Source organism: Lagenorhynchus albirostris, chromosome 10, assembly GCF_949774975.1.
Source record: "Lagenorhynchus albirostris chromosome 10, mLagAlb1.1, whole genome shotgun sequence".
NCBI classification, from domain to species: domain Eukaryota; kingdom Metazoa; phylum Chordata; class Mammalia; order Artiodactyla; family Delphinidae; genus Lagenorhynchus; species Lagenorhynchus albirostris.
In genome coordinates this window covers 37,495,747-37,508,404 of record NC_083104.1, presented here as the reverse complement: position 1 = coordinate 37,508,404, position 12,658 = coordinate 37,495,747, and the positions used below count along the sequence as shown (strand labels likewise).

General features: G+C 39.8%; 1 protein-coding gene across 1 annotated transcript in view; it reads left to right on the top strand.

Annotated features, from left to right (window-relative positions):
• The window catches only part of DOCK3 (dedicator of cytokinesis 3), a 412,216-nt gene that overhangs the window by 187,651 nt on the left and 211,907 nt on the right, over positions 1–12,658 (top strand). The window lies entirely within an intron of this gene.

Genomic DNA, 12,658 nt, shown 5'->3' with positions numbered 1-12,658 from the left:
GGCAAGTCAGTGACTAGGAAACGTCAGTAAGAGGCAATTCAGAGGCCATATCTAAGTTAAATGCTAGCTCTGGCCTTGTTACTGAACAAAGTTCGTATGCCCAACACATAGTGAGGCCAAACAAACTGAAATGTTGGAGTTTGGAGCAGAGAAAGGTTTATTGCAGGGCCTTGCGAGGAGATGGGTGGCTGGTACCCAAAAATCCCTGAACTCTCTGAAGGGTTTCAGCAAAGCACGTTTAAAGGCAAGCTGAGGGAGGGGCGTGGTTAGTTTCACACTTCTTGGTGCTGGAATCCTTTGTTCTTGCAGCTGTCCACTTAGGTCATCATGTCCTTGTAAACCTCCAACAAAACAAATGTTATTCTCTGTTTTGCAACTTTTTATCTCTATATGAATGGACCATTAAAGGCCAGAGCCCTGGGACTTCCCTGGTGGTGCAGTGGTTAAGAATCTGCCTGCCAGTGCAGGAGACACCAGTTCAAGCCGTGGTTTGGGAAGATCCCACATGCCGTGGAGCAACTAAGCCCGTGCACCACAACTACTGAGCCTGCGCTCTAGAGCCCATGAGCCAGAGCTACTGAGCCCACGTGCCACAACTACTGAATTCCATGCGCCTGGAGCCTGTGCTCCGCAACAAGAGAAGCCACTGCAATGAGAAGCCCACACATTGCAATGAAGAGCAGTCCCCGCTTGCCGCAACTAGAGAAAGCCAGCATGCAGCAATGAAGACCCAACACAGCCAAAAAAATAAAATAAATTTTGAAAAATTAAAAAAATATAAAGGTCAGAGCCCTAAGAATAGGCTATCCTGTATATTTCAGGCTATTGGCAACATTATTTGACAAAAGATGCAGAGCCAGCATAACCAAGCACAGGCAACAGAGCACAAAGGTTAAAGTAAAAGACACAGATCTGATATGGAGTCAGATTTGTTCTTCCCTATTACAACCTTAAAGTCAATAAAAGAAGGTAAAAATGAGGTTATCATCCCTAAGAACTTTTGAACTACGGAAATAAGTTTTCCCTTTGGGAGTTAGTTACAAAGCCAATATATAATTGTTCACAGCATAGTTGTAATTGCCTTAGAAAAGGAATGCAGCATACTGGACTTTTTAGGAACTAGCATGAATTTATCTAAAGGAAAGTGTGTCAGCCAGAAGAGTGATTTGTAAATGATAGAAACATTAAAAAAAGGAGAATCACAGAGTCAGATGTTAGTACTGCCCATCCAGATACTTTATAGGGAAAAGGGAGTCTTCTTTTTTTGATGTTGACCATTTTTAAAGTCTTTATTGAATTTGTTACAATATTGCTTCTGCTTTGTGTTTTGCTTTTTGGCTCCAAGGCATGTGGGATCTTAGCTTCCTGACCAGGGATGGAACCCCACACCCCCTGCATTGGAAGGCAGAGTTTTAACCAATGGACCGCCAGGGAAGTCCTGGAAAAGGGAGTCTTGTTAAGCTGGCCCTACCCTTTACATCTTGGGGGCACATCCCTCTGGTAAACTGGTGCATATATGTAATGGATTAGCAAGGTTCCAGGTTCTAGGCAGGAAAGAACTGGTTTTTCAGCAGTCAGCTATGAAGTAAAGTGCAATTTAAGATTTGAACCAGAAAAAGGTAAAAGCCAGGAACTGCAGCATAAATCACCTATTCAGAATAATCAGAGCCAGTGGAGATTTCATGAAGCCCAGTCTATAGAAGAAGAGGCATTTATACAGCAGAGAGAGATCTGGTTTCATTATGTTATAGAGATGCATGCATCAGACCATCTGACTGTCCTTTGAATATCCTTTGATGATTCATATGACACATCCATTTCCCCTTGTTAGAGTTCACTCCAAGTGTGTAGCCTTCTGATGTTTTGACTCTTTAGGTACAGTGTTGGTAAGGCCAGTGCCAACATCAGGCTCTCTTACTATTTTTCACTGTAGAATGATAACTTGGCATATTGTTTTGTTTATTATATTTTCTTTTGGTACTTAAGGGATGGTTGAGATATTTTTATACTCCCTGGTTCATGGCACACTATAGTCATAAGTACATTTAAGCCTCCTCTCTTACACCTTATTTTCCCCTTTATTCTCTTACTGTTGCTCCTAGTTTGCCTCCAGCTTCCTGCTGCTAGAAATAGTACTGTGATAAACATCCTATAAATTTCCTCAGGGACCTGTGTGAGAGTTTCTCTGGGATATCACTGGGAGTGGGATTGCAGCATTGTAGAGTATATGCCTATTTAACTTCACCAGATTACTCCCCCAAATTGCTGACTGGGCTGTACTTTCATGATTTTTACAATTCTGTTGGATATAAAAGTGGCATCTTATTGTCATCCTTTGCTTTTTTTCCTTTTTTAAGCTAGCAGTATTGGTGACCATTGCTTTATGTATTTCTTTTTAGGATTTCCCTTTTTGTTAATTATTATTCATATCACTTGCTATTTTTCATTTGGGATTTTTCTTTTTCTTGTTGATTTGTAGCAATTCCTTATAATTTTTTAATCTTTTTTGGTTGAAGTGTAGTTGATTTATTATATTAGTTTCAGGTGAACAACATAGTGGCTCAGTATATTTATAGATTATACTCGATTCAAAGTTATTATAAAATATTGGTTATATTCCCTGTGTTGTATAATGTATCCTTGTAGCTTATTTATTTAGTACACAGTAGTTTGTACCCCTTAATTCCCTACCGTTATCTTGCCCCTCCCCACTTCCCCCTACCTACTAGTTACCACTCATTTCTTCTCTATATCTGTGAGTCTGTTTCTGTTTTGATATATTCATTTGTGTGTTTATTTTTTTAGTTTCCACATATAAGTGATATCATACAGTGTTTGTGTTTCTCTGTCTGACTTATTTTGTGAAGGATAATACCCTCCATGTCCATCCATGTTGTTACAAATGGCAAAATTTCATTTTTTATGGGCAAGTAATATTCCATTGTATATGTACCACATCTTCTTTACCCATTCATCTGTTGATGGACACTTAGGTTGCTTCCATATCTTGCCTATTGTAAATAATGCTGCTGTGAACATTGGGGTGCATGTATCTTTTTGAATTAGTGTTTTCATTCTCTTTGGGTATATTGCCAGGAGTGAAATTGCTAGGTCGTATGTTAGTTCTACTTTTAGTTTTTTGAGGAAGCTCCATACTGTTTTCCATAGTGGCTGCACCAATTTTACATTCCCACCAGTGGTGTACTAGGGTTCCCTTTTCTCCATTCGTTCTCTCCAGCGTTTATCATTTGTAGACTTTTTGATGATGGCCATTCTGACTGGTTGAGGTAGTACTGTGCAAAATATATAAACAGCTTATACAAATCAATAGCAAAAAAACACAACCCAATTAAAGAATGGACAGAAGGGGCTTCCCTGGTGGCGCAGTGGTTGAGAGTCCGCCTGCCGATGCAGGGGACCCGGGTTCATGACCCGGTCCGGGAAGATCCCACATGCCGCAGAGCAGCTGGGCCCGTGAGCCATGGCCTCTGAGCCTGCGCGTCCAGAGCCTGTGCACCGCAATGGGAGAGGCCACAACAGTGAGAGGCCTGCGTACCGCAAAAAAAAAAATGGACAGAATGCGTAAACACATTCTTCCAAAGAAAATATATAGGCACATGAAAAAATGTTCAATAGCATTAATTATTAGAGACATGCAAATCAAAACCACAATGAGATACCACCTCACACCTGTCAGAATGGCTATCATCAAAAAGAACACAAATAGGGGCTTCCCTGGTGGTGCAGTGATTAAAAATCCACCTACCAATGCAGGGGATATGGGTTTAAGACCTGGTCTGGAAAGATCCCACATGCCGCAGAGCAACTAAGCCCGTGCGCCACAACTACTGAGCCTGTGCTCTAGAGCTTGCGAGCCACAACTACTGAGCCTGTGAGCCACAACTCCTGAAGCCCGCGTGCCTAGAGCCCATGCTCCACAACAAGAGAAGCCACCGCAATGAGAAGCCCGCACACTGCAATGAAGAGTAACCCCCACTCACCGCAACTACAGAAAGCCCACGCGCAGCAATGAAGACCCAACACAGCCAAAAAAAGCAAAAAAACAAAACAAAAAAAAACACAAATAAGCATTGGCGAGGATACTTTTTAAGGAATACATACATAAGTAGTTAAAACATGAAAGAATAAAAGGATACAAATCAAGACCATGGTTACCAGGAGGTTGACAAGGATTATTATTAGGGATGTGCACATAGTAAGATTCAAGGGCCAAGGCCAGATGTGGTGCCCTGGCAGGGGTGCCATGATCATAGTTTGGAAGCACATTTAGATGACTTGGTGTTGTTTGGTAGCCTAGTCCAGAGAAGAATGTCTGTTGGAGGGAGGGCAAGGAATGTATTGTGGTAATAACTTTACTCAAGAGAACTTACTAGGTTCCAGGTGCAGTTAACCCCTGTAATAACCCTAGATAGATGCTCCTTTTTTTGTTGTTATTGTTAAAAGGATGAGGTAACCAAAGTCATGCAGAGATTAGTAAATTTGCCTGAGGCACTGCAGTTTACAGAGTTGAGATAGAAAACTAAGCATTCTGACTCTAGAGCCAGTACCCTTATCACTATGCTGTATTGTCTTGATATTAAAGAATTATGAACCCCCCAGAGCAAGGGTCAGTAGTAGGAAGACAGGAGGCTGTTTGGATAAATTTCACAGATTGAATGTTTTTAATGGTGTTCAATATAAATTGTAAGAGTGGGGTGGTGGGGTGAAGTAAATTTGTGTTTTTATTTAAAGTTCCCAGCTGTTTTGTTTGTTTATTTCAATAGGTAAGACTAGAGCAGACAGGGTTAGGATTTGGCACAGCAAAATCCCTTTATGCCCTTGGAATTACGGCCTTGTGTGAAAGTACTGTTCATGAAGCATCTCTAGATAACTTGGATGCAAATGTGCACCTTCTGCCTTTCCCATTCTTTGCTGAAGCTGGGTGACTCATATTCTGAAGGGGCTTGCTTGGCAGGGTAGCTGCTATCATTTCTGCCCTGTATATACTGTCACCAGAGTGTGGAAGCTGTGAATGGACAGATGCTATGCTGCAGTCAAGAGACAAAGCTTTCTCAAGGGCATTTTTTCTGCTGTGGAATGTGTTTCATTTTTCATTCACTCTGGGAGTGAGATATATAAATGATCTAGCTTTTGTGGTGATTCAGCAGGGGATCATTGCACTTGTGCAGGTTTGGCTGCTTTCATTTGTTAATATTTAAAGTAATAAACGGCAGTGAAGGCTGAATTGAGACTGCTTAACTTTGTGACCCAGAGAAACACACTTGGTGTAGGGGATGGGGGAGGGGCTTTTATGTTAGGGGTTATTTAATTTCTTTTTTTAAAAAAAATCAAAGAAATATGTATATATGGGTTTTTAAATAATATATTAAAAATAACTAGGCCTTTAATGAAAAATAGTAGTTTTTGGCCCTATCTCTTCCATTCCTGATTTCTGTTCCATACTTATTTTATTCAGTTCTTTTAGCTATTTCTTCTAATATTTCATATTTCTAAATAATATTCTTTTAATGTACATCTTGATTTTTTCTATTTTAGATGTCATTTAATGATTTCTTACTATAGAAGATAAGAATTAAGCTCTGAATGTTCTTCTCCATACACGTATACTCTTTCCCTCTTCCAGTACTTCCAAAATAGTTATATCACCTTTTTTTTTTGGTTAAGTCAATATGCAGTTGCTACTATGTCTGTGTAATTACTTTTACTTCTGAGCCATATAGTGAATTAAAGTTACATTTCCTTTCTTTCTTGTGTAACTTTGTTTTTTTATATTAATAATTGTTTCTCTTTTCATTTGTTTTGTTTTCTCAGTTTTCCTTCTCCTAGATCTCTGGCAGAAATGAAAATCTTCTTTGAGTATATTCAAATACTTTAGGTATTTTATAAGTTTAATTTTTTTTCCCAGTGACATCCTGTATGGAGCCCTCCAACCTCCTGTGTTGGCCAGACAATTTTCTTTGCCCCCTCCCATGTTCCTTTGTCTCCTGGGTTAAACCAGTGTCACCTTAATTCTTGGTTTACTTCCTCATTTGATTAATTACTTTCTCAATAATTTCCTGAGAAAAATGTGTAGGAGAAATTTTTTTGATATTTTGCATACTTGAAATGTCTTTAGACTACCATTACCTTGATAGTTAGTTTAGCTTGATATAAAATTCTTGGTTACAAATAAAGTACAGAAGTTTTAAAGTATTGCTTCATTATTTTCTAGCTTCCAGTGTTGTTATTGAGAAGTCCAATGTCATTCTAGTCATTCTAGTCTTTTATTGACAAGTTGTTTTCATGAAAGATTTTAGGATGGTCTCTTTGTCCCCAGTGGTCTGCAGTTTTATAGCGATGTGTCTTACATGGGCTTTTTTTGTTTTTTCCTGTTGATTATGCTGGCTCCCCAGTGAGTTCTATCATCCTGAAAACTCATTTCCCTCAGTTCTGGGATATTTATTGTATTACTTCGTTTGCAGTTTCTTCCTCTCTGTTTTCACAGTTTTTTCTTCCTAGAACTCTTTTATTAGAATTGGACATCCTGGAATGATTCACCAGTTTTCTTATATTTTCTCACCCATTTATCCATTGTATTATGTTTTTTGTTTTACTCTCTGGCAGAATCCCTCAAAGTTCTATTCTATCATTATTACTGAATTTTGTTTTAAATTACCGCTGTCCTCTTTTTGCCTTCTGAAAGCTTTTTCGGGCTCTGGATCTTTTTCTCCTGTGTTATATCCTGTTCTTTTTTTCAGGGATGTACTATAATGTTTATGCTCTCATGAATGTTAATTATTATTTCTTTGGAATCTTCTTTTATTCCTGGAATTGTTTCTATTTCCTCCAATTTCCATTTTTCTGATTGCTTTAGGTCTCATTCCTTCATGTTGGAAGCTTTATTCATTATATGGTATTCTTTTCCATTCATACTTAAGAATGATGCAGTAAAAATTTGACAGAAAGCTCTGTGAATGGGGCTAGTTTTTACCGACTGGCGGATATTACTGTACAGTGATCAGAAGAGAGCCTGGCTTCTCATGGGAGAAGGAGAGCAACTGTCAGTATTTCTGGGTCTTTTCCCCTGGCTGAATTTTCCCAGTGAGGAATCCTTCATTCTCCTTCCTAGGAAGGCAAAAGTCTGGCTATCAACACTTCGGGAGCTCAGTGTGGGAAGGGCACCAAGGGCATCATTTATTACATAGTCTTTGACTTAATTTCCCTGTTTTAACATCATCAGCTCTGTTTGGTGCCCTGCAGTAGTTTAGACTCTATTTTAACCTCTGTAGAGAGTAAAACTATCATGTGGAAAAAGCCTGGCAGAATAGAGTAGGAGTGATTATCTGAAGGTCTTAAAGCCTTTTAAAAGACTTTTAACCAGTTCTCCTGTTTCCATTTCCCAAGCTCATGCACCAGATCTACCGCACTGGCACATGCACATATACATCTTCAGAGGTTCTTGGTACCTCCAGAGCCTGAGTCTTTCTGCACATAATGGGCTTCATTCTTATAGATTTCCTTCCTCTCCCCACCCCTCCGATCTCGGAGAGATAGCAGTGAGTGGTCCTGAAGAGAGATCTTAGTTCCCTGCCCAGGAATTGAACCTGGGTAGCCTGGATGAAAACCAGGAATCCTAGCCATCAGATCACCAGGGGCTAGAGGCTAGAAGCAAAGTGGCCCTGGCTCTTACCACGTTTGAAAAATGAATTTCTCAAGTAGGCAAAAACTGTAAAAAAAAGGTACAAAGTTTATCATCAGAGACACAGCATAACATGTGGGAGAGCACACAGACAGGCAGTTTGTTTATTTAAGGCAGAAGCAAGGCAGAAATACACACCTGGAGAAAAAGTGTGTGGGCTTCCTCTCTAATGAGGAGGAGTGCAGTAAAGAGGTGATTTAAATCACTTATATAGGACAGTTCTTCTGAGTCTTTGTTTACCTTTGGTCAGTTATCTTGTTTCTTTCTTCACACCTGACTGGTCCTAGGACCCTCCCCAACATGCGTGCACAACTTTTTGCTAAGATGGAGTCCACCGCAGAGGTCTGTGGGGGTATGTCCACACTTATTATGGGGTGGCGCTCCCTCCCTTTTTGACCCCCAAGGAGCCTTCCTGCGCATTTGCAGACACGGAAGTTTTCCTTGACCTCAGGAGTGGTCATCTTATCTCTTTACTTCAGCAAGCTCAGCTCTTGCCACTAACTTTGTCCTTGGAGTGTCTAGGGAAAACAAAGCTTCAGTTTTACTCCACTTGACAAACACCAGCTGTTCAGCCCAGGGTGAACGGGTGTGTATTTCTACCTACTACTAAGCCACCGGGCTTAGTTTTCAGTCTTTTATTTTGGCCCAGTTATCTACTTTCCAGCTTTCAACTTTAACATTTGGAGGAGGGGGTAATTGGGGCTGGTTTCTTATTGGTCTCTGTATCTAAAAAGAGGTATCTAGGGGAGACAGATTAAATGCTGCCTTTAAGTAGAGCTTTGTTCATTCTTGTGTAGAAGGGCTCTGAGCCTGAGAATGCCTCAGCTGTCCACAGCCCACTGTTAGGTAAGTTCACTGTGTTCAGAATCGTGAATGGGTGCCCTTGACATCAGCAACTGGAGCTTCCATTTTTCATATCACTGATATTTTACTTACCTTTCAGTTAGCTTTGATCCCTTCTTAGCAAGATCCTTATCTGCTCTAGGGAAAGAATATGATAGGCTTACTTAAACTAAGACTTTTAAGTCTTAACTCTCCTGTAAATATTTGTGTTGTAAAAGAGGATTGAAGCTATAAGTGGTATTATTTTGGTTATCAACAAGCCTGTGAGGGAAGATGTGTTTGGGTTGAGACTGGAGTGAGGAAGACATGTAGGCCTGTGAGAGGTGGAGGAGTAAATATGTATGTCAAGCAAAGAGAGTATATAGACACACCTCCATATTAGTGAGGAGTATTAAAAGAATTTCCACATTACTTATTTGCATTCTTATTTCTTGAAAATATATGCTTGAAGATCTGTGTGAAATAGGTTGGATTTACATCTCTTGTTTCACAGAAATTTCTCTTTTGAAAATCAGTTTCAAGCCTTGGCCAACTAAGTTGTTGAACAACCTAAAATGAAAGTTTAAATTCTTGGGCTTAAAGATATTTTTGGCAGAAAGTTCATTAAAATTGCAAGCACTGTAGTTTAGATATTTTTTGTATTATACTGGGATGAGTGCTAGAGCTTTGGTATATAATATAAATATTTCAAATAGGGTTAGTTTACTTCACAGTAAGACACTTGATTATTAATAGCAATTAAAGAAAGAAATACTGGAGAAGTTTGAATATATCTGGGTTCTTAATGGTTAATCTTTTAGCGAGAAATAAAAGGAGTAAATAAAAGAATGTTCAAAAGTAAAATGTAAAATGGAGAGAGATCTGGGAATCATCCCTTAACAACTTAAACTTGAGATGCAATGTTTAATTTCCATTAAATTGATTTTGACCCAAAGTTTTTAGTACTATGGCTCTCTTTGATGAGAGCCGTACTTTTGATGTAATTTTCTTTAAATTAGATTTTATAATCTTACATTAGCATATGTTAAACAATCTTTATGCATATATAGTTTTAAAATAAAGTTAGCATGTTTATGATGGATATTCTACAACTTTACTCATTTACTGACCCAGAGGCATCATTGCAGCACAATCTTTCTTGCAACACTGAGTTACAAGCAGTTTAGTAAAAATAATTTTTAAATCTGGCGTATTTCTGCAGAGCTCCGGAATTCTTTCACAATGATAAGGCAAATTCTACCTGGCTTGTACTGGCAAAGTAATTTAATTATTCTAAATGTATCATTTCTACTGATTCTTTGGTATACTTTCCAAATTCTGTGACCATTCTTGACAAATATTAGAGCTTTTGGAGAGGCTAAATGTGTTGCTAAGATTTCTTTTTCCTCGTCTTTAAAAAAATTTTTTTTAAATCTTTTTATTTTTTTTTAAATTTCTGACAGCGTTGGGTCTTTGGTGCATGCGGGCTTTCTCTAGTTGCGGCGAGCGGGGGCTACTCTTCGTTGCTGTGTGCGGGCTCCTCATTGTGGTGGCTTCTCTTGTTGCGGTGGACGGGCTCTAGGCGCATGGGCTTCAGTAGTTGTGGCGCACGGGCTTAGTTGCTCCACGGCATGTGGGATCTTTCTGGACCAGGGCTTGAACCCATGTTCCCTGCATTAGCAGGCGGATTCCTAAAGCACTGTGCCACCAGGGAAGCCCAAACTTTTTCATTATTGTATTTGTTATGGTGATCTGTGATCAGTAATCTTTGTTACTACTGTTACTCACTGAAGGCTCAGATGATGGTTAGCATTTTTTTAGCAATAAAATATTTTTCATTGAGGTATATACATTGTTTCTTTAGACATAATGCTATTGCACATTTAATAGACTACAGAATAGTGTAAAGATAACTTTTATATGCACTGGGAAACCAAAAAATTTGTGCAGCTCTCTTTATTGCAGTATTCACTTTATTGTGGTCATCTGGAACCAAACCCGCAATATCTCTTAGGTATCCCTCATATACTGTTATTTTGATCGACTAAGGAGTAGGTTTCTCGGTAGAAAAGGATTTTTCAGCCTGAGTGGGGTATTTAGCTGTCCTGTGGCATCAAGTGCTCTTAGGTAAATTGTGTGCTCTGGAGCCAGTCTCCGATATTGTTCAGGTTGAATGGCGTGTGTTCTCTTCTGCTAACAAACCAAAGAGTACCATGTGGTGTCAGAGCAGTGCTGGTGGAGCCTCTAGGGCTAGGACCTCTGGTCAAAGAGGCCATTAGGTTGGTCTGGAAAAAAAAATTAGCACCACATTGATTATAATAGTAGTGCTGCTTTCTGATGGTATCCATTTCATTCTTAGTGCAGGGTTAGTATTCCCAGCTTTATATAATTAGGAACAGTAACTGATTTTCTATTGGAAAAAAATACTGTACAGTTGTTCTGGTTATCTACATAACAAACTACCCCAAAGCTTTGTGGCTTAAAACAACTGTTTAGGGCTTCCCTGGTGGCGCAGTGGTTGAGAGTCCGCCTGCCGATGCAGGGGACACGGGTTCGAGCCCTGGTTGGGGAAGATCCCACATGCCATGGAGAGGCTGGGCCTGTGAGCCATGGCCATTGAGCCTGTGCATCCGGAGCCTGTGCTCCGCAACGGGAGAGGCCACAGTGGTGAGAGGCCCGCGTACCGCAAAAAAAACCCACAAAAAAACCCACTGTTTATTATATTTCATTCTTCTCTGGATAGAGTGAGCTCAGCTGGGCAGTTCCACATAGGGTTTCTCATTCTGTTGCAGTCAGATATTGGCAGAAGCTGTAGTCTTCTGACAGTGTGGCTTGGCTAGGTGTGGCATCTAACATGCATCACTCACACAGCTGGGACTGCTTAATGGAGTGTCTCCTTGTGGCCTCTCCACGTAGCTTGGGCTTTTCACCACAAGGCGGCTGGATTCTGAGAGGGAACCTCCCAAGAGCATGTATTCTAAGAGACAGGAAGCAGAAGCTGCCAGACTAGTTAAGGGCTATGCCTAGAACTAGCTCAGCTCACTACTGTAATGTTTGATTGGTCAGAGCAGTCTCAGGGCCTGCCCAGGTTTAAGGCTGTAAAGAAGTAGGTTCCAGGGAAGTCCCTGGTGGTCCAGTGGTTAGGACTCTTAAGCTTTCACTTTGGTGGCCTGGGTTCAGTCCCTGGTTGGGGAATTAAGATCCCCCTAGCTACAAGGCAGGGCAAAAAAAAAAAGGAAAGAAAGAAAGAAATAGGTTCCAGTTCATACCAGGGGAGTGTCAGATTCACATTTTTGCAGAAGAGCACTTGGGATGGGAGATATTGTTGTCATGTTTGGAAAATACAATCTGTTAGAAACTCTTGACTAAAAAAAATAAATAACCATATAATGCCTTAAAAGAGTATATTAGCATATTCTTGCATTGCTATTGTATGTGTGTGTGCATGTTATTACATAGATATTGTATGTATGTGAGTATATGTTATGTGTGTGCATGTATATATGCATACACACATGTATACACATACATATATATGTGATATTTCAGTATCAATATACTTCATTATATGTAGCTTTAAAAAAGACACAAAACTGCACTTTTAATTAGTGTTCACGAATCTCAAAACCATCTAACAGTTGAACTATCTTTCCCCTGATTTGTGTTACCACTCTCCATGAGACTTTTTAATGTCTTTTCCTCTGTTTTCAAACCTCTAACACCCTCTTCCACTCTACTCACTCTCAGCTGATGACTTTGCTTTTTATTTCCTTGACAATAAAGCAGCCAGAGGAAAAATTTAGTTCTATCACCAAGTCTCCCAACTATCTGTGTCATTACTCAGTTCTTTGCCCTTCCTCTCTGTGACAATAGAGTATCCTGGTTAAGCGAAACCTTACCCCCCCCCCACCTTTTAACCTGGGACCCATCTCTTCTTGACTACTTAAGGATTTAACACCTGCATCATCAAATTTTCCCTTCAACTAGATTATTCTCTTCTGTATACAAATAGCCTAAAATTGTGTTTCATTAAAAAAAAAAACCCTCCCTCCATAGCACAACCCTGTTTTGCTACATTTCTCTGCTTCCAGTTACTGAAAGTTCTACAAAAGAGTTGTCTATGCTCTGTCTCCATTC